The following is a 26701-nucleotide window of genomic DNA, read 5'->3' on the forward strand; positions in this document are numbered from 1 at the left end:
CCCCACAAGGGATCCCATTTTAGAAACTAAAGCCCTCAAGGATTTTATCCAGATGTACAGTATAGTGATCATTTTAAATCTACAGGTACTACACATAATTTGATATCATATGGAAAATTTTCATTTTTTTCACAAAACTGTTGTCTTAGCCCCAAATTTGTAATTTTCACAATGGATAATAGGTAAAAAATGGACCACATAATTTGCTAATCAATTTATCCAAAGCACAATGATACCCCAGATGTGGTCAAAAACTTCTGTTTTGGCACTTAGCAGTGCTAGGAAAGGAAAGAATACTATATGTATGGAATAAATTGTGAATGCCATGTCGCAATGACAGAGTTCCTGACATTCAAAAACAGCTGAAACCCAGCACAAGTAACCCCATTTTGGAAACTAGACCCCTCAAGGAATTCATCTAGTGTTGTAAGGAACATTTTAATCTACAGGTGATTCACAAAACTTTATAGGATTTAGATGTGAGACAAAAAATAAAATATTTTTTCAAATAAAATACTCTCCTAGCACCAAATTTTAAATTTACACAATGTGTAATGGGATAAATTGGACCCCACAATTTGTTATGTAATTTCTCCCAAATGTGGCAGTACCTCATATATGGATGTATACTATTGTTTGAGCACATGGCAGGAATCAGATGGGAAGGAGGGCTACTTGGCTTTTAAGGCCCCGTCACACTAAGCGATCTCGGTAGCGAGATCGCTACTGAGTCACAACTTTTGTGACGTAACAGCGATCTCACCAGCGAGATCGCTGTGTGTGACAGCGATCAGCGAGCGGCCCCCCTGCCGGTATCGCTGATCGCTGGAAGAAACCTCTGGACATTTCTTTGGTCGCTGGTCTCCCGCTGGCCAGCACGCATCGCTGTGTGTGACAGGCGGGAGACCAGTGATCAGGTGTAAAAAATAATAAAAAAATATAGTTATTCTCACCTTCCGACGTCCCGTTCAGCCATCCTGCCTCTCTCCACGCTCCGATCCCAGTGATCCTTTGCACGAATGACCGCGAGCTTTGTTATCCCTCGAGATATGACATCTCGCGGTCATTCTCGCAAAGGATCACTGGGACCGGAGCGTGGAGAGAGGCAGGATGGCTGAACGCGACGTCGGAAGGTGAGAATAACTATATTTTTTATTTTGATTCTATTTTTTACATGGATGGCCAGCGATGCCGGGCGCTCGGCATCGCTGTGCTGATCGCTGGTGAAGCTGTCTGTGTGACAGCTCACCAGCGATCACATAGCGACTTACTAGCGATCCTGACACCTTGATATCGGTGTCGGGATCGCTGGTAAGTCGCTTAGTGTGACTGGGCCTTTAGAATGCAGATTTCATTTGAATAGATTGTAGGCTCCTTTAGCTGAGCCCCTGAGGTGCCAGAACAGCAAAACCCCCAAGGTAGCCTCATATAGGAATCTTCACTGCCTAAGAAATTTATCTAGGGTGTAGTGAGTATTTGAAACCCATAGATGCCTCACAACATTTTTTTATATATAGACATCGAAATATGACATTTTAGTGGTAAAAATGTTATTATTGTATTTATTGCAAATTTTTCAGGTACACAAGGGTTAATAGGTGAAACTGCATGCAATAATTTTTTAAACAATTTCTTCCGAATGCGGTGATGCCCCATATGTCATCAGAAATTACTGTTAGGCTACATGTCAGGGCTGAGAAAGCAGGAGCCCTATTTGGCATTTGGAGCACAAATTTTACTAGGATCGTTTACAGATGACATCTGTGAAGCCCCCAAAAATGCCAGATCAGCAAAAAAACCCAAAGGTTACCCCACTGTAGAAATTGCACCTATGGTTTCAGGGACTATTTTGTAACATCCACACCAGGCTTTTTTTCAGGAGAATTGCAAATATCATAGAATCATAGAGTGTTGGAGTTGGAAGGGACCTCCAGGGTCACAGTGTCCAACCCCCTGCTCAATGCAGCACAGGATTCACTAAAACATTTCAGACAGATGTCTTTTCAGCTTCTGTTTGAAGATTTCCATTGAAAGAGAACTCACCACTAGAGTTGAGCGAAACGGGTTGGTCATATTCAAAAGTCGGCGACATTCGCTGAAGTCGGGTTTCATGAAACAAAACCTGACCATAGTGTGAGGTCGGCCACGAGGTCGGCGACCAGAGTGCCAAAGTCGCGTTTCAAAAGATGCTTCCAGTGCCCTTTTTCAGCCAATGATGGAGGACGTACACTGTGGGCAACGCGATGACATAGGCATCGGTCACCACCATGTTTGAGAATGGCATGCAAGTGATTGGCTGGCTTTGTGTGGCGTCACAGGGGCTATAAAAGGGCGTGCCGACTGCCATCTTACTTCTGCCGATATTAGCATTAGGGAGAGGTTGCTGCTGTTGATTCAGAATAAGGGAGAGCGTTAGGCAGGGAAGAAGAAAAAAAAACTGCTTCTGTTGTTAGTGATTTCCACTTACAACACAACACTTTGTGTGCAGTGACAGGGGAGGCTCTATTTTTGTACATCAGCTCTGTTGGTTATTAGGCTGCCTTATAAGGCTCCCTGATAGCTGCATTGCTGTATGCACACTGCTGTGCAAACTGCTTTTTTAAAAGCAAAAATACTTTTCTTCCTCTTATCTGCACAGTTACCAAGCATTCATTTTTCCACCCTTTTGTGTGTGCAGCAGTCCTGCTTATTAGGCTGCCTGCATCCATACTTGGACTGAGAGCATCATTGTCCGTGTCCTCAAATCTCTAGAGAGATCCAAATTCTCACCAATCCTATAGACACCCTCCACCTTGTCAAACACCATCCAATTTCAGCCTGTTACATTGAGGTGTAATCTCTCCTGGGCCTGAGACAATAGTTCTGCGTCCTCAAATCTATAGTGAGATTCAAAATCTCACCAATCATATAGACACTCTCCACCTTGTCATACACCATCCAATTTCAGCCTGTTACATTGAGGTGTAATCTCTACTGGGCCTGAGACAATAGTTCAGCATCCTCAAATCTATAGTGAGATTCAAATTCTCACCAATCCTATAGACACCCTACACCTTGTCATACACCATCCAATTTCAGCCTGTTACATTGAGGTGTAATTAGAGTTGAGCGAAACGGGTCGAAAAAAATTCAAAAGTCGCCGACTTTTGCCAAAATCGGGTTTCATGAAACGAAACCCGACCTTAGCATGAGGTCGGCCATGAGGTCGGCGACCATCGCACCAAAGTCACGTTTCAAAAGATGTTTTGCGACCTTTTTCAGCCAATCAGGAAGAACGGACACTGTGGGCAACGTGATGACATAGGCAGCGGTTACCACCATGTTTGTGAAGGGCATGCAAGTGATTGGCTTGCTTTGTGTGGCGTCACAGGGGGTAGAAAAGGGCGTGCATGCCGACCGCCATGTTACTTATGCTGATCTCAGAATAGGGAGAGCTGCTTCTGCTGCTGATTCTGTAGGGAGAGCGCTAGACAGGGAAGAAGATACCAAAAACTACTTCTGCTGCTAGTGATTTTGCTTGTACAACACACCAGTTACTGTGCAGTGCAAGGGGAGGCTATATTTTGGTGCATCAGCTTTGTTGGTTATTAGGCTGCCTTTTAAGGCTCCCTGATAGCTGCATTGCTGTTTTCACACTGCTGAGCAAACTGCTTTTTTCACAGCAATTCAAATTCTATTGTTTTGTCCTGGTGAGTTACTGAGCATTCATTTTTTCACACACCGTACAGCGGTGTAAGCTCCTCACACAGTACCGTGTACCGGCTGTTATCACGGCCAAATTGAAGCTGTGTGTGACTCTGTAAGGAAAAGCCGAGGAGTTTGTCCGTTCTTACAGACACACACTCTAGGGAGATTCCAGTTCTGCCCAATTCTGTATACACCTTGTAGTTATTCATACACTAGGCAATTTCTGCCTGTCACATTGCGGTGTAATCTGTCCTTGGCCAGAGACAATAGTTCAGCGGCCAAATTGAAGCTATCTGTGTGTGACTCTGTAAGAAAAAGCCGAGGAGTTTGTCCGTTCTTACAGACCTACACTCTAGGGAGATTCCAATTCTGCCCAATTCTATATACACCTTGTAGTTAGTCATACACTAGGCAATTTCTGCCTGGGCCTGAGACAATAGTTCAGCGTCCTCCAATCTACAGTGACATTCAAATTCTCACCAATGCTATATACAGATTCTGTCTTCTCATACACCAGCCAATTTCTGCCTGTCACATTGCGGTGTGATCTCTACTGGGCCTGAGACAATAGTTCAGCGTCCTCCAATCTACAGTGAGAGTCAAATTCTCACCAATACTATATACAGCTTCTGTCTTCTCATACACCAGCCAATTTCTGCCTGTCACATTGCGGTGTAATCAGTCCTGGGCCAGAGACAACAGTTCAGTGTCCTCCAATCTACAGTGAGCTTCAAATTCTCACCAATACTATATACAGCTTCTGCCTTCTTCTCATACACCAGCCAATTTCTGCCTGTCACATTGCGGTCTAATCTCTGCTGGGCCTGGGACAATAGTTCAGCGCCCTCCAATCTACAGTGAGCTTCAAATTCTCACCAATACTATATACAGCTTCTGCCTTCTCATACACCAGCCAATTTCTGCCTGTCACATTGCGGTGTAATCTCTACTGGGCCTGAGACAATAGTTCAGCGTCCTCCAATCTACAGTGAGATTCAAATTCTCACCAATACTATACACAGCTTCTATACTTAGGAGATGTTCCAGCAACTTCGACCAAAGGATGGTTAAAATCAAAAGACTTTATTCCAAAAAATTTTAAAAACAGAATAGATACATAAAAAACATATGGTTCACCAATGTGACAGACGCTTACGCGTTTCGGACTAGAGGGTCCTTACTCATAGCTTAACATCTTACGAATAAACATATACCTATATACACTTGCTGGCTGAAGTAAAGTGGGAGGGAAATAAAATGGGTGGAGGTCCACAATAGTCCTGCTATTGTGGACCTACGCCCATTTTATTTCCCTCCCACTTTACTTCAGCCAGCAAGTGTATATAGGTATATGTTTATTTGTAAGATGTTAAGCTATGAGTAAGGACCCTCTAGTCCGAAACGCGTAAGCGTCTGTCACATTGGTGAACCATATGTTTTTTATGTATCTATTCTGTTTTTAAAATTTTTTGGAATAAAGTCTTTTGATTTTAACCATCCTTTGGTCGAAGTTGCTGGAACATCTCCTAAGTAGAGTTGAGCGACTTTTGGTTTTTTAGGGTCGCGTTTCGTTTCGTGAAACCCGACTTTTCCAAAAGTCGGGTCGAGCAAGATCGTCCGATTATAGGGAAAAGTCGGGGTTGTCCCGAAACACGAAACCCAATGTAGGTCAATGGGGAATAAAAGTCGGCAGTGAGAGGAGGACAGGAAACACACCTACAGTGCCCATTTGAATGCCAAAAGCATCAATTCTTCTTACTTAAGCTTGTCAACCTTAATTAACTTCATAATATAAGTTACGCACTGAAAAATGGGGGTTATTTGGCTAAAGTTGTGGGGGGGGTGAGGGCTGGCTGCAGGTTTTCATGTGCCCTGGGCGAAAGAGCGCCCCTTTAACACATACCACAACTCATCATGCTCCGATACGGCAGATAAATAGCGGTATAGTACAATGAAAAATACCTCACTTTTTACATCTCATGACGAGGCCCATCTATTTCTCCATACAGAATCATTGGTCCCATATAATGTTTGAAACAGTATATGATGAGCTCCACATAATGCTACAGTATATGTTGGTCCCCATGGATGAAGCTCCACTGTCTTATGGGCCCAAATAATGCTCCAAACATAATGGGCCCCATTTCTAATGCTCTAGTGTATAATGGGACCTGTAAATGCTGCTCCAGTGTCTGATGTCCAACTTTGGAATGTTCCAGTGTATGGTGGGCCCCATCTATCATTCTCCAGAGTATAGTGCTCCCCAAAAATTGCTGTCCCAACATTGAAAACAATCAAATAAGTCTCCTCGCTAGGGAATCCCTGTACTTGTCTGGACAGGTGCTGTAGCTTGCTTAACAGCTCGCCAGCCGTTCTCACGCCCAGTATGGATTGCACGTGATTGCACAAAGGTTAGAAAGGGTACCGTATCCCTGGATAACATGTATGGATAGTGTACACATTCAAAATATATGTCTCAGGAGGCAGGCTCAGACGGTGTCAGGCCCAGTATGGATTGCACGTGATTGCACAAAGGTTAGAAAGGGTACCGTATCCCCGGATAACATGTATGGATAGCGTACACATTCAAAATATATGTCTCAGGAGGCAGGCTCAGACGGTGTTAGGCCCAGTATGGATTGCACGTGATTGCACAAAGGTTAGAAAGGGTACCGTATCCCCGGATAACATGTATGGATAGCGTACACATTAGAGTTGAGCGATACCAGCCGATACTTGAAAATATCGGATCGGAATGGATCGGCCGATCTTAAAAAAAAGTATCGGTATCGCCGATTCCGATACCGGGAACCAATGCAAGTCAATGGGGCCAAAATATCGGAATTAAAAAAAAACCTTTCTTTCCTTGTAGGTTAATTCTACATGAAGAAAAACAACTAAGAATAATGTAGAATGTATTGTGGGAGGTGGAGGAGACATTAAAGCCATAGAGGTTTAGCCCAATCAAATGGAATAGCAGGAATTAAACTTTTTTTTTTAAAGATGTTAGGAGTTACAAAGATATTGACTATGTTAGCCTCATTTATATTTTGCCAGACATGTATGTCTTCTTCTTCTACTTCCTTTTTTTACATTCTTCTTCTTCTTCTTCTACTTCCTTTTTTTACATTCTTCTTCTTCTTCTTCTACTTCCTTTTTTTACATTCTTCTTCTTATTCCTTTTTTTACATTCTTCTTCTTCTTCTTCTACTTCCTTTTTTTACATTCTTCTTCTTCTTCTTCTTCTTCTTCTTCTTCTTCTTCTTCTTCTTCCTTTTCTTACATTCTTCATATTCTTCTTATTCAACAATTATTATTCTACATATTCAGCTTCTTCATCTTCTTCCTATTCTTCTTCATCATATTCTTGTTTGTGTCAGGCATTCCTGTAGTTGTTATCTAGAAAAGTTAGAAGTTTACACCTTCCGTTCTGCCTGTCACAAAAGATTTACAACAGGATTTGTCCGCGTTCAGTTTGGCCTGCAGAAGCAGGCCTTTTCCAGGGGCACCACGAGGAGGAACGGACTCACCCCCATACACTGCTTAGTCTTCTTCTGCTTATAAATAAGATAATATCATTTGCTCAGAGTATTAGTCTTATGCTTAATGTTCTTCTGCTTTGTTTTTTTTATGCTTCTTTGTCTTCTCTCTCTTGTTGTTCTGCATCTTGGTGGTTGTCTTCCTGTTCTTTGTCCTCTTGAACCAGCTGACGGTACTGGCACCCGGAGGGGCAGCAGAAGGAACAAGAGCCAATGGCACTACCGAGGACCAGCTGACGGTGCTGGAACCCGGTTACTAAGCAGGAGGTACCTGTGCTACAAAGCACTACCAAGGACCAGCAGACGTTGCCGGAACTCGGATACCGAGATGGAGGCACCTAGGCCAAAGGCTCTGACGAGAACCAGCTGACGGTGCTGGAACCCGGAGGGGTAGCATAAGCTGCAAGAGCAAATGGAAATAGCGAGGACCAGCTGACAGTGCTGGCACCCGGAGGGGCAGCAGAAGGAATAAGAGCCAATGGCACAACCGAGGACCAGCTGACGGTGCTGGAACCCGGTTACTAAGCAGGAGGTACCTGTGCTACAAAGCACTACCAAGGACCAGCAGACGTTGCCGGAACTCGGATACCGAGATGGAGGCACCTAGGCCAAAGGCTCTGACGAGAACCAGCTGACGGTGCTGGAACCCGGAGGGGTAGCATAAGCTGCAAGAGCAAATGGAAATAGCGAGGACCAGCTGACAGTGCTGGCACCCGGAGGGGCAGCAGAAGGAATAAGAGCCAATGGCACAACCGAGGACCAGCTGACGGTGCTGGAACCCGGTTACTAAGCAGGAGGTACCTGTGCTACAAAGCACTACCAAGGACCAGCAGACGTTGCTGGAACTCGGATACCGAGATGGAGGCACCTAGGCCAAAGGCTCTGATGAGAACCAGCTGACGGTGCTGGAACCCGGAGGGGTATCAGAAGTTACCCCTGAAAAGCAAAGTTGGCATGCCGCAAGCTGGCCGCAGTTACCGAATCACACAGTCCTACAGGGGGTGCTTGTCCTACTGGCACTATGGAACAAACCTTTCTTACCAGAACCCGCAGTCCACATAGGAAGCACCTAAACTGCTGGCACCCTAGCCTCGGCTAACCCAACCGCAACACGACATGGCAACTTGGGGTGGCAAACTGACATTGACACTTCCCGGAAACAGCAGGCAGGGCTGGAACCAAGCTGGGCAGGAGGGAGTACCCGTGCCAAAGTCAGTTATGAGCAGCAACTGGCGATGTTGGAGCCCAGGACAAGCACTTAGCAGGCTGAGGCCTGATGTGCTGTCAATTGGGAGGCAGCAGGACAGATTGCCATCAAAACAGCAGGGGAACAGCTGACGTTACTGAACCCCACAAACACAGGAGCTAGTGTTTTACTCTGTGAAGACGGCACTTCCGAGCAACAACTGGCTGTGTTGAAGCCCAGGGACAAGCACGGAGCAGGCTTAGGCTGCATTGAAGAAATTTTAAGATCGGTTGTAGACTACTAATTTGAACCAAGCTCCACTTAGGCCTGTGGATTCACTGATTTTCGTATTTCCCCTGTCCTCCAACCCCGCCAGTTACAGCTCCGAAGTGGCGTCTGCACAATCCACACTTGTTCCTGTGTTACAGGTGTTCAGTCCGGTCAGTTAATCCCCTGATGTGTGTCCGGCAATGTCGCCTGCTCTGTCCACATTCCGATAATGGGAATGTGGACAGAGCAGGCGACATTGCCGGACACACATCAGGGGATTAACTGATCGGACTGAACACCTGTAACACAGGAACAAGTGTGGATTGTGCAGACGCCACTTCGGAGCTGTAACTGGCAGGGTTGGAGGACAGGGGAAATACGAGAGACAGTGGAGCCACAGGCCTAATTGGAGCACGGTTAAAAATCAGTAGTGGTACGACTGTGTAGGCAGCAGGAGACTTTGCCATCCACACAGCAGGGGATCAGCTGACATTACTGAACCCCACTGAGACACGGGAGCAAGTATCTCTTTCCGTGTGGACGGCACTTCCGAACTACAACTGGCTGTGTTGAAGCCCAGGAAATAGGAGGGTGTAGGCAGAGGCCTACTGTATTTTGAATGAGTTTACAGCAGGAGAGACTGCCATCCACAAAGCAGGGGATCAGCTGACGTTACTGAACCCCACTGAGACACGGGAGCAAGTATCTCTTTCCGTGTGGACGGCACTTCCGAACTACAACTGGCTGTGTTGAAGCCCAGGAAATAGGAGGGTGTAGGCAGAGGCCTACTGTATTTTGAATGAGTTTACAGCAGGAGAGACTGCCATCCACACAGCAGGGGATCAGCTGACGTTACTGAACCCCACTGAGACACGGGAGCAAGTATCTCTTTCCGTGTGGACGGCACTTCCGAACTACAACTGGCTGTGTTGAAGCCCAGGAAATAGGAGGGTGTAGGCAGAGGCCTACTGAATTTTGAATGAGGTGACAGCAGGAGAGACTGCCATCCACACAGCAGGGGATCAGCTGACGTTACTGAACCCCACTGAGACACGGGAGCAAGTGTCTCTTTCCGTGTGGACGGCACTTCCGAACTACAACTGGCTGTGTTGAAGCCCAGGAAATAGGAGGGTGTAGGCAGAGGCCTACTGAATTTTGAATGAGGTGACAGCAGGAGAGACTGCCATCCACACAGCAGGGGATCAGCTGACGTTACTGAACCCCACTGAGACACGGGAGCAAGTGTCTCTTTCCGTGTGGACGGCACTTCCGAACTACAACTGGCTGTGTTGAAGCCCAGGAAATAGGAGGGTGTAGGCAGAGGCCTACTGAATTTTGAATGAGGTGACAGCAGGAGAGACTGCCATCCACACAGCAGGGGATCAGCTGACGTTACTGAACCCCACTGAGACACGGGAGCAAGTGTCTCTTTCCGTGTGGACGGCACTTCCGAACTACAACTGGCTGTGTTGAAGCCCAGGAAATAGGAGGGTGTAGGCAGAGGCCTACTGAATTTTGAATGAGGTGACAGCAGGAGAGACTGCCATCCACACAGCAGGGGATCAGCTGACGTTACTGAACCCCACTGAGACACGGGAGCAAGTATCTCTTTCCGTGTGGACGGCACTTCCGAACTACAACTGGCTGTGTTGAAGCCCAGGAAATAGGAGGGTGTAGGCAGAGGCCTACTGTATTTTGAATGAGTTTACAGCAGGAGAGACTGCCATCCACACAGCAGGGGATCAGCTGACGTTACTGAACCCCACTGAGACACGGGAGCAAGTGTCTCTTTCCGTGTGGACGGCACTTCCGAACTACAACTGGCTGTGTTGAAGCCCAGGAAATAGGAGGGTGTAGGCAGAGGCCTACTGAATTTTGAATGAGGTGACAGCAGGAGAGACTGCCATCCACACAGCAGGGGATCAGCTGACGTTACTGAACCCCACTGAGACACGGGAGCAAGTATCTCTTTCCGTGTGGACGGCACTTCCGAACTACAACTGGCTGTGTTGAAGCCCAGGAAATAGGAGGGTGTAGGCAGAGGCCTACTGAATTTTGAATGAGGTGACAGCAGGAGAGACTGCCATCCACACAGCAGGGGATCAGCTGACGTTACTGAACCCCACTGAGACACGGGAGCAAGTATCTCTTTCCGTGTGGACGGCACTTCCGAACTACAACTGGCTGTGTTGAAGCCCAGGAAATAGGAGGGTGTAGGCAGAGGCCTACTGTATTTTGAATGAGTTTACAGCAGGAGAGACTGCCATCCACACAGCAGGGGATCAGCTGACGTTACTGAACCCCACTGAGACACGGGAGCAAGTGTCTCTTTCCGTGTGGACGGCACTTCCGAACTACAACTGGCTGTGTTGAAGCCCAGGAAATAGGAGGGTGTAGGCAGAGGCCTACTGTATTTTGAATGAGTTTACAGCAGGAGAGACTGCCATCCACACAGCAGGGGATCAGCTGACGTTACTGAACCCCACTGAGACACGGGAGCAAGTGTCTCTTTCCGTGTGGACGGCACTTCCGAACTACAACTGGCTGTGTTGAAGCCCAGGAAATAGGAGGGTGTAGGCAGAGGCCTACTGAATTTTGAATGAGGTGACAGCAGGAGAGACTGCCATCCACACAGCAGGGGATCAGCTGACGTTACTGAACCCCACTGAGACACGGGAGCAAGTATCTCTTTCCGTGTGGACGGCACTTCCGAACTACAACTGGCTGTGTTGAAGCCCAGGAAATAGGAGGGTGTAGGCAGAGGCCTACTGAATTTTGAATGAGGTGACAGCAGGAGAGACTGCCATCCACACAGCAGGGGATCAGCTGACGTTACTGAACCCCACTGAGACACGGGAGCAAGTGTCTCTTTCCGTGTGGACGGCACTTCCGAACTACAACTGGCTGTGTTGAAGCCCAGGAAATAGGAGGGTGTAGGCAGAGGCCTACTGTATTTTGAATGAGTTTACAGCAGGAGAGACTGCCATCCACACAGCAGGGGATCAGCTGACGTTACTGAACCCCACTGAGACACGGGAGCAAGTATCTCTTTCCGTGTGGACGGCACTTCCGAACTACAACTGGCTGTGTTGAAGCCCAGGAAATAGGAGGGTGTAGGCAGAGGCCTACTGTCTTTGTAATGCGGAGACAGCAGGAGAGACTGCCATCTCCACAGCAGGGGAACAGCTGGCAGTGCTGAACCCCACTAACACTTGAACGAATGTGTTTGGCTCTGTGGAGACGACACTTCTGAACACCAACTGACGCTGTTGGAGCCCAGGATTAGGCGAGGAGCAGGCTGGGGCCTACTGGATTTTGGCAGGTGAAGGCAGCAGGAGACTTGCCATCTCCACAGCAGGGGAACAGCTGGCAGTGCTGAACCCCACTAACACTTGAACGAATGTGTTTGGTTCTGTGGAGACGACACTTCTGAACACCAACTGACGCTGTTGGAGCCCAGGATTAGGCGAGGAGCAGGCTGGGGCCTACTGGATTTTGGCAGGTGAATGCAGCAGGAGACTTGCCATCTCCACAGCAGGGGAACAGCTGGCAGTGCTGAACCCCACTAACACTTGAACGAACGTGTTTGGCTCTGTGGAGACAACACTTCTGAACACCAACTGACGCTGTTGGAGCCCAGGATTAGGCGAGGAGCAGGCTGGGGCCTACTGGATTTTGGCAGGTGAAGGCAGCAGGAGACTTGCCATCTCCACAGCAGGGGAACAGCTGGCAGTGCTGAACCCCACTAACACTTGAACGAATGTGTTTGGTTCTGTGGAGACGACACTTCTGAACACCAACTGACGCTGTTGGAGCCCAGGATTAGGCGAGGAGCAGGCTGGGGCCTACTGGATTTTGGCAGGTGAAGGCAGCAGGAGACTTGCCATCTCCACAGCAGGGGAACAGCTGGCAGTGCTGAACCCCACTAACACTTGAACGAATGTGTTTGGTTCTGTGGAGACGACACTTCTGAACACCAACTGACGCTGTTGGAGCCCAGGATTAGGCGAGGAGCAGGCTGGGGCCTACTGGATTTTGGCAGGTGAATGCAGCAGGAGACTTGCCATCTCCACAGCAGGGGAACAGCTGGCAGTGCTGAACCCCACTAACACTTGAACGAACGTGTTTGGCTCTGTGGAGACAACACTTCTGAACACCAACTGACGCTGTTGGAGCCCAGGATTAGGCGAGGAGCAGGCTGGGGCCTACTGGATTTTGGCAGGTGAAGGCAGCAGGAGACTTGCCATCTCCACAGCAGGGGAACAGCTGGCAGTGCTGAACCCCACTAACACTTGAACGAATGTGTTTGGTTCTGTGGAGACGACACTTCTGAACACCAACTGACGCTGTTGGAGCCCAGGATTAGGCGAGGAGCAGGCTGGGGCCTACTGGATTTTGGCAGGTGAAGGCAGCAGGAGACTTGCCATCTCCACAGCAGGGGAACAGCTGGCAGTGCTGAACCCCACTAACACTTGAACGAATGTGTTTGGTTCTGTGGAGACGACACTTCTGAACACCAACTGACGCTGTTGGAGCCCAGGATTAGGCGAGGAGCAGGCTGGGGCCTACTGGATTTTGGCAGGTGAATGCAGCAGGAGACTTGCCATCTCCACAGCAGGGGAACAGCTGGCAGTGCTGAACCCCACTAACACTTGAACGAACGTGTTTGGCTCTGTGGAGACAACACTTCTGAACACCAACTGACGCTGTTGGAGCCCAGGATTAGGCGAGGAGCAGGCTGGGGCCTACTGGATTTTGGCAGGTGAAGGCAGCAGGAGACTTGCCATCTCCACAGCAGGGGAACAGCTGGCAGTGCTGAACCCCACTAACACTTGAACGAATGTGTTTGGTTCTGTGGAGACGACACTTCTGAACACCAACTGACGCTGTTGGAGCCCAGGATTAGGCGAGGAGCAGGCTGGGGCCTACTGGATTTTGGCAGGTGAATGCAGCAGGAGACTTGCCATCTCCACAGCAGGGGAACAGCTGGCAGTGCTGAACCCCACTAACACTTGAACGAACGTGTTTGGCTCTGTGGAGACGACACTTCTGAACACCAACTGACGCTGTTGGAGCCCAGGATTAGGCGAGGAGCAGGCTGGGGCCTACTGGATTTTGGCAGGTGAAGGCAGCAGGAGACTTGCCATCTCCACAGCAGGGGAACAGCTGGCAGTGCTGAACCCCACTAACACTTGAACGAATGTGTTTGGCTCTGTGGAGACGACACTTCTGAACACCAACTGACGCTGTTGGAGCCCAGGATTAGGCGAGGAGCAGGCTGGGGCCTACTGGATTTTGGCAGGTGAAGGCAGCAGGAGACTTGCCATCTCCACAGCAGGGGAACAGCTGGCAGTGCTGAACCCCACTAACACTTGAACGAATGTGTTTGGCTCTGTGGAGACGACACTTCTGAACACCAACTGACGCTGTTGGTGCCCAGGATTACGCATGCCGCATGCAGAGGCCAATGGGCAGCGGTTTTTATGGAGGTTGTGGACTACTACTGATTCTAACCATGCTCCACTTAGGCCTCTGGCTCCACTGTCTCTACTATTTACCCTGGCCTCCAACCCCGCCAGCTACATCTCTGAAGTGGCGTCAGCACAATCTACACTTGTTCCTGTGTTACTGGTGCTCAGTCCCATCAGTTGATCCCCTGATGTTTGTCCGGCAAGTTCGCCAGCTCTGTCCTCATTCCCACTACTGGTTATGGGAATGTGGACAGAGCAGGAGACCTTGCCGGACACACATCAGGGGATAAACTGATGGGACTGAGCCACAGGAACACAGGAACAAGTGTAGATTGTGCTGACGCCACTTCAGAGATGTAGATGGCGGGGTTGGAGGTCAGGGGAAATAGTAGAGACAGTGGAGCCAGAGACCTAAGTTGGGCACGGTTAAAAATCAGTAGTGGTTTGAATGTTGATGGAGCTGGTGACTCTGCCGTCCACACAGCAGGGGATCAGCTGGCATTACTGAACCCCAGTAACACAGGAGCTAGTGTGTTTCTCTGTGCAGACGACACATCTGAGCGACAACTGGCTGTGTTGAAGCACAGGGATTATAGTTCAGGTGGTAGAAAAATGAACACACCAGCAGACCTGGATACAGTTGCCAACCACTAATTTAGTCTGTAAGAGGAATGGCAAAGTCTTTGGAGATCCAGGCCTTGTTCATTTTCAGAAAAGTCAGCCGGTCAACATTATCGGAAGATAGTCGCGTGCGACGGTCTGTTAGTACACCACCTGCGGCACTAAAGACACGTTCCGATAATACACTGGCAGCAGGGCAAGCCAGCACCTCCAATGCATACTGGCTAAGCTCTGGCCATGTATCCAGCTTAGAGACCCAAAACTTGAAGGGGGAAGAGCCATCTGGGAGTACAGCGACAGGGCAAGACATGTAGTCTGACACCATCTGACGGAAGCGTTGCCTCCTGCTGACTCGAGGCGTCGCTGATGGTGTAGACAATTGTGGTGGACACACAAAACTTTGCCACATTTGGGCCATAGTGGTCTTGCCTTGTGCTGCGGCACTGCCTCTGCTCCCTCTTTGTGCAGAGTTTCCTCCACTGCCTCGACGCACAGAGCTGCTTTGTAAAGCACTTGCAACAATGCTGTCGGGTGGAATGGAAAACATTATGGACTGCACCAGTGACTCTTCGTACTCCCGCATTTTACGCTCCCGGTTCAACGTTGGTATGAGCCTTTGTACGCTGTCCCGGTAGCGAGGATCTAGGAGGGTGTACACCCAATAATCAGCCGAGACGAGAATGTGGGCGATGCGGCGGTCGTTTCTCAGGCACTGCAGCATGAAATCAACCATGTGCTGCAGACTCCCAACTGCCAAAGAACCGCTGTCCCCTGTTTGAGGCGTGACCTCGATCTGCTCTGCATCACCCCACCCTCGCTGTACATACTGAGTAGAGGTTTGTGTACCTCCCTCCTCTGGAGAGATGTCTTCCTCCTCCATCGACTCCTCCTCATCCTCCTCACAAAGTGTCCCCTGCCTAGGCCTTTGTGAGGAAACACGTAGCGCAGACTGTCCAGAAGCAGATGGCATTTGGGACTCCTCATCCTCCACCTCTTCTGAAACCTCATCCCTTAGTGCTTGCAGTGTTTGTTGAAGCAGGCAGATAAGGGGGACAGTCATGCTGACTAGTGCATCATCTGCACTCGCCATCCGCGTGGATTCATCGAAGGCACGCAAAACGAGGCAGATGTCCTTCATAGAGGCCCACTCAATGGTGCTGAAGTGTGAACGGCGCACAGTGCGACTTGTTTGCGCCTGATGCAGCTGGTACTCCATGACTGCTGCCTGCTGCTCACACAACCGCTCCAACATATGTAACGTTGAATTCCACCGGGTGGGTAGGTCACATATGATGCGATGTTCTGGAAGGCCAAATCGTCGCTGCAGAGCAGCGAGGCGCGATCTTGCCGTGCTGGAACGTCGCAAGTGAGCGCACTCTATGCGGACCTTGTGCAACAGTGCATCAAGATCCGGATAGTCCCTCAGAAAGCTCTGCACGACCAAGTTAAGAACATGTGCCAGACATGGGATGTGTGTGAGGTTGCCTAGGCCAAGAGCTGCCACCAGATTTCGGCCATTGTCACACACTACCAAGCCCGGCTGGAGATTCGCTGGCCCAAACCACACATCGCTCTCCAGCTTGATAGCATTCCAGAGCTCCTGCGCTGTGTGGCTTCGATTCCCCAAAGAAATTAATTTGAGTACAGCCTGTTGACGTTTGGCCACGGCTGTGCTCATATCGGTCGTAACAGGCTCCTGCTCTGCTGTTTCTGAGGAACTTGAGTAGGAGGAGGAGTCTATGTGTACAGACTGGAGTCCTGCAATCCGTGGCGTTGGAAGAACACGTACAGCGCCACTCTCCAGATCCGTACCCGGCTCCACAACATTGACCCAGTGGGCAGTGAGGGAAAGGTATCGTCCCTGTCCATGGTTACTGGTCCACGCATCGGTGGTCAGGTGGACCTTGCTACTAACGGCGTTTAGTAGCGCATGTTTTATTTTGCCCTCAACATGTTTCTGCAGGGCAGGGACGGCTCGCCTGCTGAAATAAAAGCGGCTGGGCACGTTGTATTGGGGGACTGCCAATGCCATTAAGTCCCGGAAGGTGTCAGTGTCCACCAGCCTGAATGACAGCATTTCAACTGCCAGAAGTTTGGCAATGCCAGCATTCAGAGACTGTGCTCGGGGATGGTTTGCCGAGTAAGGGCGCCTTTTATCCCATGCCTGTGCTACCGATGGCTGTGATGGATGGGAACGTGCTGTTATGGGTGGAATCTGACAGGGTCTCCGGACAACAGTGGCAGAGGTTCTTCCTTGGCGATCCTGTGAGGAAGCCGAACCAGCAGTGTGTGAGCTGGAGGAAGAGGGCCCAACACGAACTGAAGAGGTGGTAGGTGGTGCTGTACGTTGGCCTACGTCTTGAGGGTGTCTATGCAACTCCAACTCGTGCTTGGTGCGCACATGTTTCCACATATTTGTGGTATTGAGGTTGCTGACATTTCTCCCTCTTTTGACTCTCTGATGACACAGCTTGCATTTGACAAAGCAAATGTCATCTGCAACTGTGTCAAAAAAGGACCACGCACTGCAACTCTTGTGAGCGCCCGGTTTGCCTTTGGAAGGAGGAATGCTCCTAACGGGTGCCGAAGTGGAGGGTACAGGCAACCAAGTCTTCCCCCTCCCTCTGCCTCCTGTTTTGGCCGGTAGGGGAATCTCTTCCTCCGAGCTGCTCCCACCACCTTCCTGTTGCTCACGCCATGATGGGTCAAGGACCTCATCATCTTCCCTCCCCTCTTCAAACAGCTGCTTCTCCGGGGTTGTCTCGCCAGCACCGTACGCACCAGAAAGTGGCAACTGAGTCTCGTCATCATCTGATGCGTACTGAGGTGTGCTGACCATAGGCACTGGCCCACTCGCCTCTTCAGATTCAGAGGGACAAAGAAGTTGCGCATCACTGCATACTCCCTCTTCTTCACATTCAGGAATGCTGCTTGGCTGGCCCCCTCTTTCCAAGCCAACAGATTCCGAGAACAGAAGTAGAGATTGTGATGGCTCCTGTCCATGTCTCTCTGACTGCCTGGGCACTTTGGCAGGTGGTGAAGAGACAGATGGTTGCTCTTCGGTGCTCTGACCCTGAGAGGATGCGGAAGTAATTGAAGTCGATGCGTTAGCTGCCATCCATCCGACAACGGCTTCAATTTGTTCCTCCCGCAGCAGTGGGGTACGTTGAGGTCCTACAAAGCTGCGCATAAAGGACTGTTGCCTGCTAAAACTGGGGGATGCTGATCCACTGGTGCCCGCAGCAGGCCCAGAATCCCCACGTCCTCTACCTGTAGAATCCCCACGTCCTCTCCCTGCAGAATCCCCACGTCCTCTCCCTGCTGAAACTCCACGCCCACGCCCACGCCCCCGCGCCTTACTCCCTGCCTTCTTCATCTTGCAAGACTGCTTAAGATAGGCAAAAAAGGACAAAGGGGGGCCTTAGTGTGCTTATTCCTGAACAGCTGGTTACAGGTACAAGAAACACTAATTTTATGAAGTGTGTGTGTGTGGACTAGACTTTAATAGGAGCTGATGTGGCCTACACAAGTTCAAAATGTAGTGTTTGGTGAACTTTTTATGTGGTTTCTTTGTTTGAAACAAACTCAAAGTATGAGAACAAAGAATTGAAACTGATAGTATCACCAACTTTTTGGAGCTATTACAATGCAGGCAGGTAACCTACAATGCAAAAGATGAGGCTCCAAAAAAATTGGGTAATACTAATCTGGCTGCGCCGGCAGGGCACAAGCCAGAAAAAAAGGCTCCTCTATCTACTCCTATATAGTGTTTGCAACCAACCAATGTTGATGGATACGGATGGATGCACACTAATAGGAGAAGAAAAAATGAGCTGCACTCAGAGACAAATATGTGTGAGGCAGTGACGCACGTTGAGCGTCCTACAACCAGACGTAGCTGCAGGACACTCTACTCAGCGTGAGCTGCACTCACACACAGTCAGAGACCTCTCAGACAGCCGTCAACAGTGCAGCTAAGTGGGCACTGGCACTGACAGGCTGCAGAAAGGCTCCGCTGTGTACTCCTATATAGTGTTTGCAACCACCATAGATGGAGACGGATGGATGCACACTAATAGAAGAAAAAATGAGCTGCACTCAAATAAAAATATGTGTGAGGCAGTGACGCACGCTGAGCGTCCTACAGCCAGACGTAGCTGCAGGACACACTACTCAGCGTGAGCTGCACTCACACACAGTCAGAGACCTCTCAGACAGCCGTGAACAGTGCAGCAAAGTGGACACTAGCACTGAAAGGCTGCAGAAAGGCTCCGCTGTCTACTACTAGTGTTTGCAACCAACGTATATGGATACGGATGGAAGCACACTAGATTGAAATTATTTAAAAAATGCAGCTCAAAAAATAAAAGATGTATGAGGCAGCAGTGATCACACTGGGTGGCCTACAGCCTGACGTGGCTGCAGGACCCACTCCACAGCGTGAGCTGCACTCACACAGCCCTTGCAGACAGCTGTGAAAACAGCGCTGCTAGGGAAAAGCAAGCTACAGTGGTGGTTTATGTAGCCTGGATAAAGCACAATATTGTTTTTAGAATCGCTATTTCTAACTGTCCCTCACAGTCTTCTACAGCAGCCTGTCCCTAACTGAATTCACAGCAGAGTGACCAGAAATGGCGGCTGCGGTGGCTTTTATAGTGCATCATGACATCATTTCGGCAGCCAATCACAGCCATGCCAATAGTTAACATGCCTACATGCCTAACAGGATGTGCCCACACTTCGGAGGATTCCCATTGGCTTAATCAAAGCAAGCAGGCTCATAGCATGATGGGAACTTCCTATTCCGATTCCGATCCCGGAATCCGATATGAAAAAAGTATCGGAATTAAGTATCGGAATTCCGATACCGCTGATATCGGCCGATACCCGATACTTGCGGTATCGGAATGCTCAACACTAGTACACATTCAAAATATATGTCTCAGGAGGCAGGCTCAGATGGTGTTAGGCCCAGTATGGATTGCACGTGAATGCACAAAGGTTAGAAAGGGTACCATATCCCCGGATAACATGTATGGATAGCGTACACATTCAAAATATATGTCTCAGGAGGCAGGCTCAGACGGTGTTAGGCCCAGTATGGATTGCACGTAATTGCACAAAGGTTAGAAAGGGTACCGTATCCCCGGATAACATGTATGGATAGCGTACACATTCAAAATATATGTCTCAGGAGGCAGGCTCAGACGGTGTTAGGCGCAGTATGGATTGCACGTGATTGCACAAAGGTTAGAAAGGGTACCGTATCCACGGATAACATGTATGGATAGCGTACACATTCAAAATATATGTCTCAGGAGGCAGGCTCAGACGGTGTTAGGCCCAGTATGGATTGCACGTGATTGCACAAAGGTTAGAAAGGGTACCGTATCCCCGAATAACATGTATGGATAGCGTACACATTCAAAATATATGTCTCAGGAGGCAGGCTCAGACGGTGTCTGGCACAGTATGGATTGCACGTGAATGCACAAAGGTTAGAAAGGGTACCATATCCCCGGATAACATGTATGGATAGCGTACACATTCAAAATATATGTCTCAGGAGGCAGGCTCAGACGGTGTTAGGCCCAGTATGGATTGCACGTAATTGCACAAAGGTTAGAAAGGGTACCGTATCCCCGGATAACATGTATGGATAGCGTACACATTCAAAATATATGTCTCAGGAGGCAGGCTCAGACGGTGTTAGGCCCAGTATGGATTGCACGTGATTGCACAAAGGTTAGAAAGGGTACCGTATCCACGGATAACATGTATGGATAGCGTACACATTCAAAATATATGTCTCAGGAGGCAGGCTCAGACGGTGTTAGGCCCAGTATGGATTGCACGTGATTGCACAAAGGTTAGAAAGGGTACCGTATCCCCGAATAACATGTATGGATAGCGTACACATTCAAAATATATGTCTCAGGAGGCAGGCTCAGACGGTGTTAGGCCCAGTATGGATTGCACGTGATTGCACAAAGGTTAGAAAGGGTACCGTATCCCCGGATAACATGTATGGATAGCGTACACATTCAAAATATATGTCTCAGGAGGCAGGCTCAGACGGTGTCTGGCACAGTATGGATTTGACGGCCCAGATTACACAGCGGAGGAGCAGGGAGAGGTAAAGATTGCAAATGCTGGGGCCCTGGCCAAGCAAGGGGGGCCCACTCGTGGGCGTCGGTACTGGCACTTTGCCCCTCATAGTACAGCGGTGTGTCTGACGGCGGGTGTGCACCACCACCGTCAGAGACACTTGATTGCACTATGAGGGACCCTGTGCCAGTGCCCGCGCCCAAGAGTCGGCCTACCCACCTGTCCAGGGCAACGGCACTCGCACGGTGTCGTGCGCTAGGTGGTGACCCCGGCCATGGGGGGGGAGGCAGCACAGTTAGGGAGTTTTAGAAAGTGGCATATGTTGATGTTGGACATTCAGCTGATGCAAAAGGCGAAATAGGTGAAGTACCAGGAAGAGGTGGACCAAAGCAAGCCATTTTTCTGTCACCCTATGTGTCATCAGGGGAAGGTGGGACAAAATCCTTGGAAACCCATGCGTGGTTCATTTTAATGAAGGTTAGATCATCCACATTTTGGGTTGACAGACGGGTCCTTTTTTCTGTCAGGATTGATCCAGCTGCACTGAAGACTCTTTCCGATAGCACACTTGCAGCTGGGCAAGCGAGCTCCTGTAAGGCATATTGGGCCAATTCAGGCCAGGTGTCCAGTTTAGCAGCCCAATAGTCAAAGGGGAATGACCTGTGTGGGAGAACATCGATATGGGAGGAAAAGTAGTTTGTAACCATAGTTGACAACTGCTGTCTCCTGTCACTTTCCATCGATGCAGTATTACCAGTTGTGTGAGCGGTATTTGAAAAATCAGTCCACAACATTGTCATGAAACCCCTGTCTCCAACGCCACTTCTGCTGTGTGCACCACAAACACCTCTGCCAAGCTGCCCCCGGCCCGTACGGCTCGTGTGAGAACCATCACCGCTGCTGTGTGCTGGGAATGCCTCAAGCAACCGATTTACCAGAGTTGCTTGTTTATTAGCCAATATTAGGTCAAGGTTCTCCTGTGGCATGATGTTTTGTAATTTGCCTTTATAGCGTGGATCCAGGATGCTGGCCAGCCAGTAGTCTTCATCGTTCATCATTTTGGCAATGCGGGGGTCCCTTTTTAGGATCCGCAAGGCATAATCTGACATGTGGGCCAATGTTCCCGGTGTCAATGATGCACTGCGAGTGCTGGGTGGAGGAGCACTTTCTGGCAAATCCACTTCCCTCCAGTCACGCACAAACCCTGTACCAGACCTTGCCACGCCAACATTTTCACTTGCCCCACGAGATGCATCCTCCTCCCCTAAGTAATCATCCCCATCATCCTCCTCCTCCTCCTCTTCTTCCTCCACCTCGTCCAGGAGAGGTCCCTGAGCAGACAATGGCTGAATGTCATCAAGGATTCCCTCCTCCTCTTCCTCCTCATCAACATTGGCTGCAGACGCCTGCTCCTTAAGGTGCATCAAAGTTTGCATGAGCAGACGCATAAGTGGGATACTCATGCTTAGGATGGCGTCGTCTGCACTTACCAGCCGTGTGCATTCCTCAAAACACTGAAGGATTTTACAAAGGTCTTTCAGCTTCGACCACTGCACGCCTGTCAACTCCATGTCTGCTCTCAAAGTGCCTGGCCGTGTATCCTCCCACAAATGCATTATGGCCTGCCTCTGCTCGCACAGCCGCTCCACCATGTGCAGAGTGGAGTTCCACCTTGTTGCAATGTCGATAATGAGGCGGTGGTTGGGAAGGTGGAGCAATCGCTGCAGCTTCTGCATACGAACGGAGTGTACAGGCGACCGGCGGATGTGCGCGCACAGTCTTCGCACCTTCTGGAGCAGGGCTGTTAACTCCGGATAATTTTTGAGGAAGCACTGCACCACCAGGTTCAAGGTGTGAGCCAAGCAACTATGTGGCTGAGTTTTGAAAAGGCTATGGCTGCCACAAAATTACGCCCGTTATCACTAACTACCTTGCCTGCCTCAAGATGTACACTGCCCAGCCATGACTCAGTTTGTCGCTTCAAGTACTCGGCCAGCACCTCGGCGGTGTGTCTGTCGCCCAAACACATCATCTGCAACACAGCCTGCTGACGCTTTCCACTAGCTGCTCGATAGGGGGACACATCGTGTGCAACAGTGGCAGCTGCAGATGGAGTGCTCGTACGACTGCGCTCTGTGGACGAGCTTTCGCTTCTGGAGGAGGAGGAGGAGGGTCGAACGCCTACAGCCAACTGTTTCCTATACCGTGGGCTAGGCAGCACTGTCCCACCACCGCTGTCCCCTGTGGACCCTGCATCCACCACATTAACCCAGTGCGCAGTGATGGACACGTAACGGCCCTGGCCATGCCGACTGGACCATGCATCAGTTGTGAGGTGCACCTTTCCGCTCACTGACTGCTTGAGTGCATGGACAATGCGGTCTTTCACATGATGGTGGAGGGCTGGGATGGCTTTGCGAGAGAAGAAGTGGCGACTGGGTAGGTCATAGCGTGGTACTGCATAGGCCATGAGTTCGCGGAAAGCTGTGCTTTCCACCAACCGAAAGGGCATCATCTCAAACGAGATTAGTTTGGCAATGTGGGCGTTCAAACCCAGTGTACGCGGATGAGAGACTGAGTACTTTCTTGACCTACTCATAGTGTCTGGGAGGGTGAGCTGGACTTGAGAGCTGCATATGGTGGAAGTAGCGGTGGACAGGGCGGACTGAGAGAGGGTTGATGATGGTGATGGAGTTGGTGTTCTTTCTGATGGCCTAGAATCAGTCTTTCGTTGATATAACAGTGGGATTCCCTGACTGCTGTGGCCTTGCAACGACACCTCAACATTTGCTACTGTGCTAACCGGTGGGCTTACAGTGGGGGAAACAATGTAGCGTTGCTGACTACCTTCGTTGTGATCAGTTGCACATGTGGCACTTGAGGTTTGGTGTTGTGTCCACGCTTGCAAGTGCATGCTGGTTAAATGTCTAAGCATGCAACTGGTATTCAAATTTTTCAGATTTTTCCCTCGGCTAAAGGTCTTTGCGCACTTCTTACAGATAACCTTGGCCTGATCATGAGGATTTTGTTCAAAAATGTGCCACACTGCACTCTTCCTACTTTGGCAGACATTTTGCGGCCTAGCACGCTGTGATCTTTTGACCCTCTGGACAAGCTGTCCAGCAACTCCTTTGATGTTTGGAACCTGTCTTTGGAGTGCTCCGGGCCTGCCAAATAACAGCTGTTGCGATGTCGATGTCTGCTGTGGATGCTCCTCATCTGAGCTATTGGAAGCAGCACCCTCTTCCCCCAATGGATGCCAATCTGGGTCAACAACTGGGTCATCCATCACCTCCTCTTCTATGTCATGTGCACCTTTCTCTGTGTCACCGTGTATGGTGGTATAGTGTGCGGGAAGGGGCACCTGAGTCTCATCAGGGTCAAAATCTGGCTCTGTACACTGCGAGGACAATGTAGTGCTCTGAGTGAATGTACCAGCAGAATCATCCATCAGCGGCTGTGCATCAGTGCACTCCATGTCAGATTCATCTTGGCCTGGGTAATTCACCATTTGACTTGATAATCCAGGCATGGTATGTGAAAACAGCTCCATGGAGTAATCAGTAGTATGGCCTGCGTCATCCTTCAATCTTGGTTGGGGTGAAGGACACAAGGAAAGGTGTGGTTCATGAACATGAGCCTCCAATGACGACTCAGTGCTTTTACTTTTTACAACTGAAGAAGAGGAGGCGATAGAGCTGGAGGCTGAGTCAGCAATGTAAGACAAAACTTTTTCCTGATGCTCTGCCTTTAAAAGCGGTTTGCCAACTCCTAGAAAACTAAGCGTTCGAGGCCTTATGTAGACAGACGATGACGCAGGGTCAGCACCTCCTGCATTCGGTCCTATTTTGCTCTTGCCACTACCATCAGATCCAACACCATCATTACCAGCTGCCAACCCCCGCCCAATTCCACGGCCTCTTCCACCAGCCTTCCTCATTTTTGGTAGAAATGTAGACAAAATCCAACAAACTATATAGTAATGTAAAACAAGGTACAAGGTGTCTATAGGACAGGGGAGATTTAGAATTTCTGCACACACTTGTGAACAGTGGACACTTTTGGATTGTGTGAGGCCCACTGATATCTGAGCGCTATGTGACACGCTCGATGGCACAGCTGCCTGTGACCAAAGTGACGAGAGGATAATGGAGATTTTGAATCTCTGCCCACACTTTTGGACACTGGACACTTGTGGATTGTGTGAGGCCCACTGATATCTGAGCGCTATGTGACAGGCTCGATGGCACAGCTGCCTGTGACCAAAGTGACGAGAGGATAATGGAGATTTTGAATCTCTGCGCACACTTTTGGACACTGAACACTTGTGGATTGTGTGAGGCCCACTGATATCTGAGCGCTATGTGACAGGCTCGATGGCACAGCTGCTTGTGACCAAAGTGACGAGAGGATAATGGAGATTTTGAATCTCTGCGCACACTTTTGGACACTGGACACTTGTGGATTGTGTGAGGCCCACTGATATCTGAGCGCTATGTGACACGCTCGATGGCACAGCTGCCTGTGACCAAAGTGACGAGAGGATAATGGAGATTTTGAATCTCTGCGCACACTTTTGGACACTGGACACTTGTGGATTGTGTGAGGCCCACTGATATCTGAGCGCTATGTGACACGCTCGAAGGCACAGCTGTGACAAAAGTGACTAGAGGATAAGGGAGATTGGATTGCTTTTAAAAAAGCAGTTTGCGGAGCAGTGGGTAAACAGCAATGCCAGCGTGTCAGGAAGCCTTAAAAGGCAGCCCAACAACCAACACCACTGATACACCACTATATAGCCTCCCCTTGCACTGCACACACAGTGACTTGTGTGTTGTGCAGGCCAAATCGCTAGCAGCAGAAGCAGTTTTTTTGTCTTCTTCCCTGCCTAACGCTCTCCCTACAGAATCAGCAGCAACCTCTCCCTATACTAAGATCGGCAGAAGTAAGATGGCGGTCGGCGTGCACGCCCTTTTATACCCCCTGTGACGCCCACCAAAGCAAGCCAATCACTTGCATGCCCTTCTGAAAGATGGTGGTGACCCGTGCCTAGGTCATCACGTTGCCCACAGTGTCCGTGGATCCTGATTGGCTGAAAAAGAGCGCAAAACAAACTTTTGAAACACGACTTTGGCGCGTAAGTCGCCGACCTCGTGGCCGACCTCATCCTAGGGTCGGGTTTCGTTTCATGAAACCCGACTTTGCCAAAAGTCGGCGACTTTTGAATTTTTTCGACCCGTTTCGCTCAACTCTACTCCTAAGTATTGTGCCTACAAGATTTTCCGGAATCCAAGTTCCCTTCACCACCCAGGATTGATTGCATTCCTCCAGACTTCGCATTTGCTACGGTTTGGTGAGCTGACAATTTTTTCCTTTATATACAGCTTCTGTCTTCTCATACACCAGCCAATTTCTGCCTGTCACATTGCGGTGTAATCTCTACTGGGCCTGAGTCAATAGTTCAGCGTCCTCCAATCTACAGTGAGATTCAAATTCTCACCAATACTATATACAGCTTCTGTCTTCTCATACACCAGCCAATTTCAGCCTGTCACATTGCGGTGTAATCTCTACTGGGCCTGAGACAATAGTTCAGCGTCCTCCAATCTACAGTGAGATTCAAATTCTCACCAATACTATATACAGCTTCTGCCTTCTCATACACCAGCCAATTTCTGCCTGTCACATTGCGGTGTAATCTCTACTGGGCCGGAGACAATAGTTCAGGGTCCTCCAATCTACAGTGAGATTCAAATTCTCACCAATACTATATACAGCTTCTGTTTTCTCTTACACCAGCCAATTTCTGCCTGTCACAT

The sequence above is a fragment of the Dendrobates tinctorius genome, unplaced genomic scaffold (genome assembly GCF_039654945.1).
Source record: "Dendrobates tinctorius isolate UK_male_01 unplaced genomic scaffold, ASM3965494v1 ptg000111l, whole genome shotgun sequence".
NCBI classification, from domain to species: Eukaryota; Metazoa; Chordata; class Amphibia; order Anura; family Dendrobatidae; genus Dendrobates; species Dendrobates tinctorius.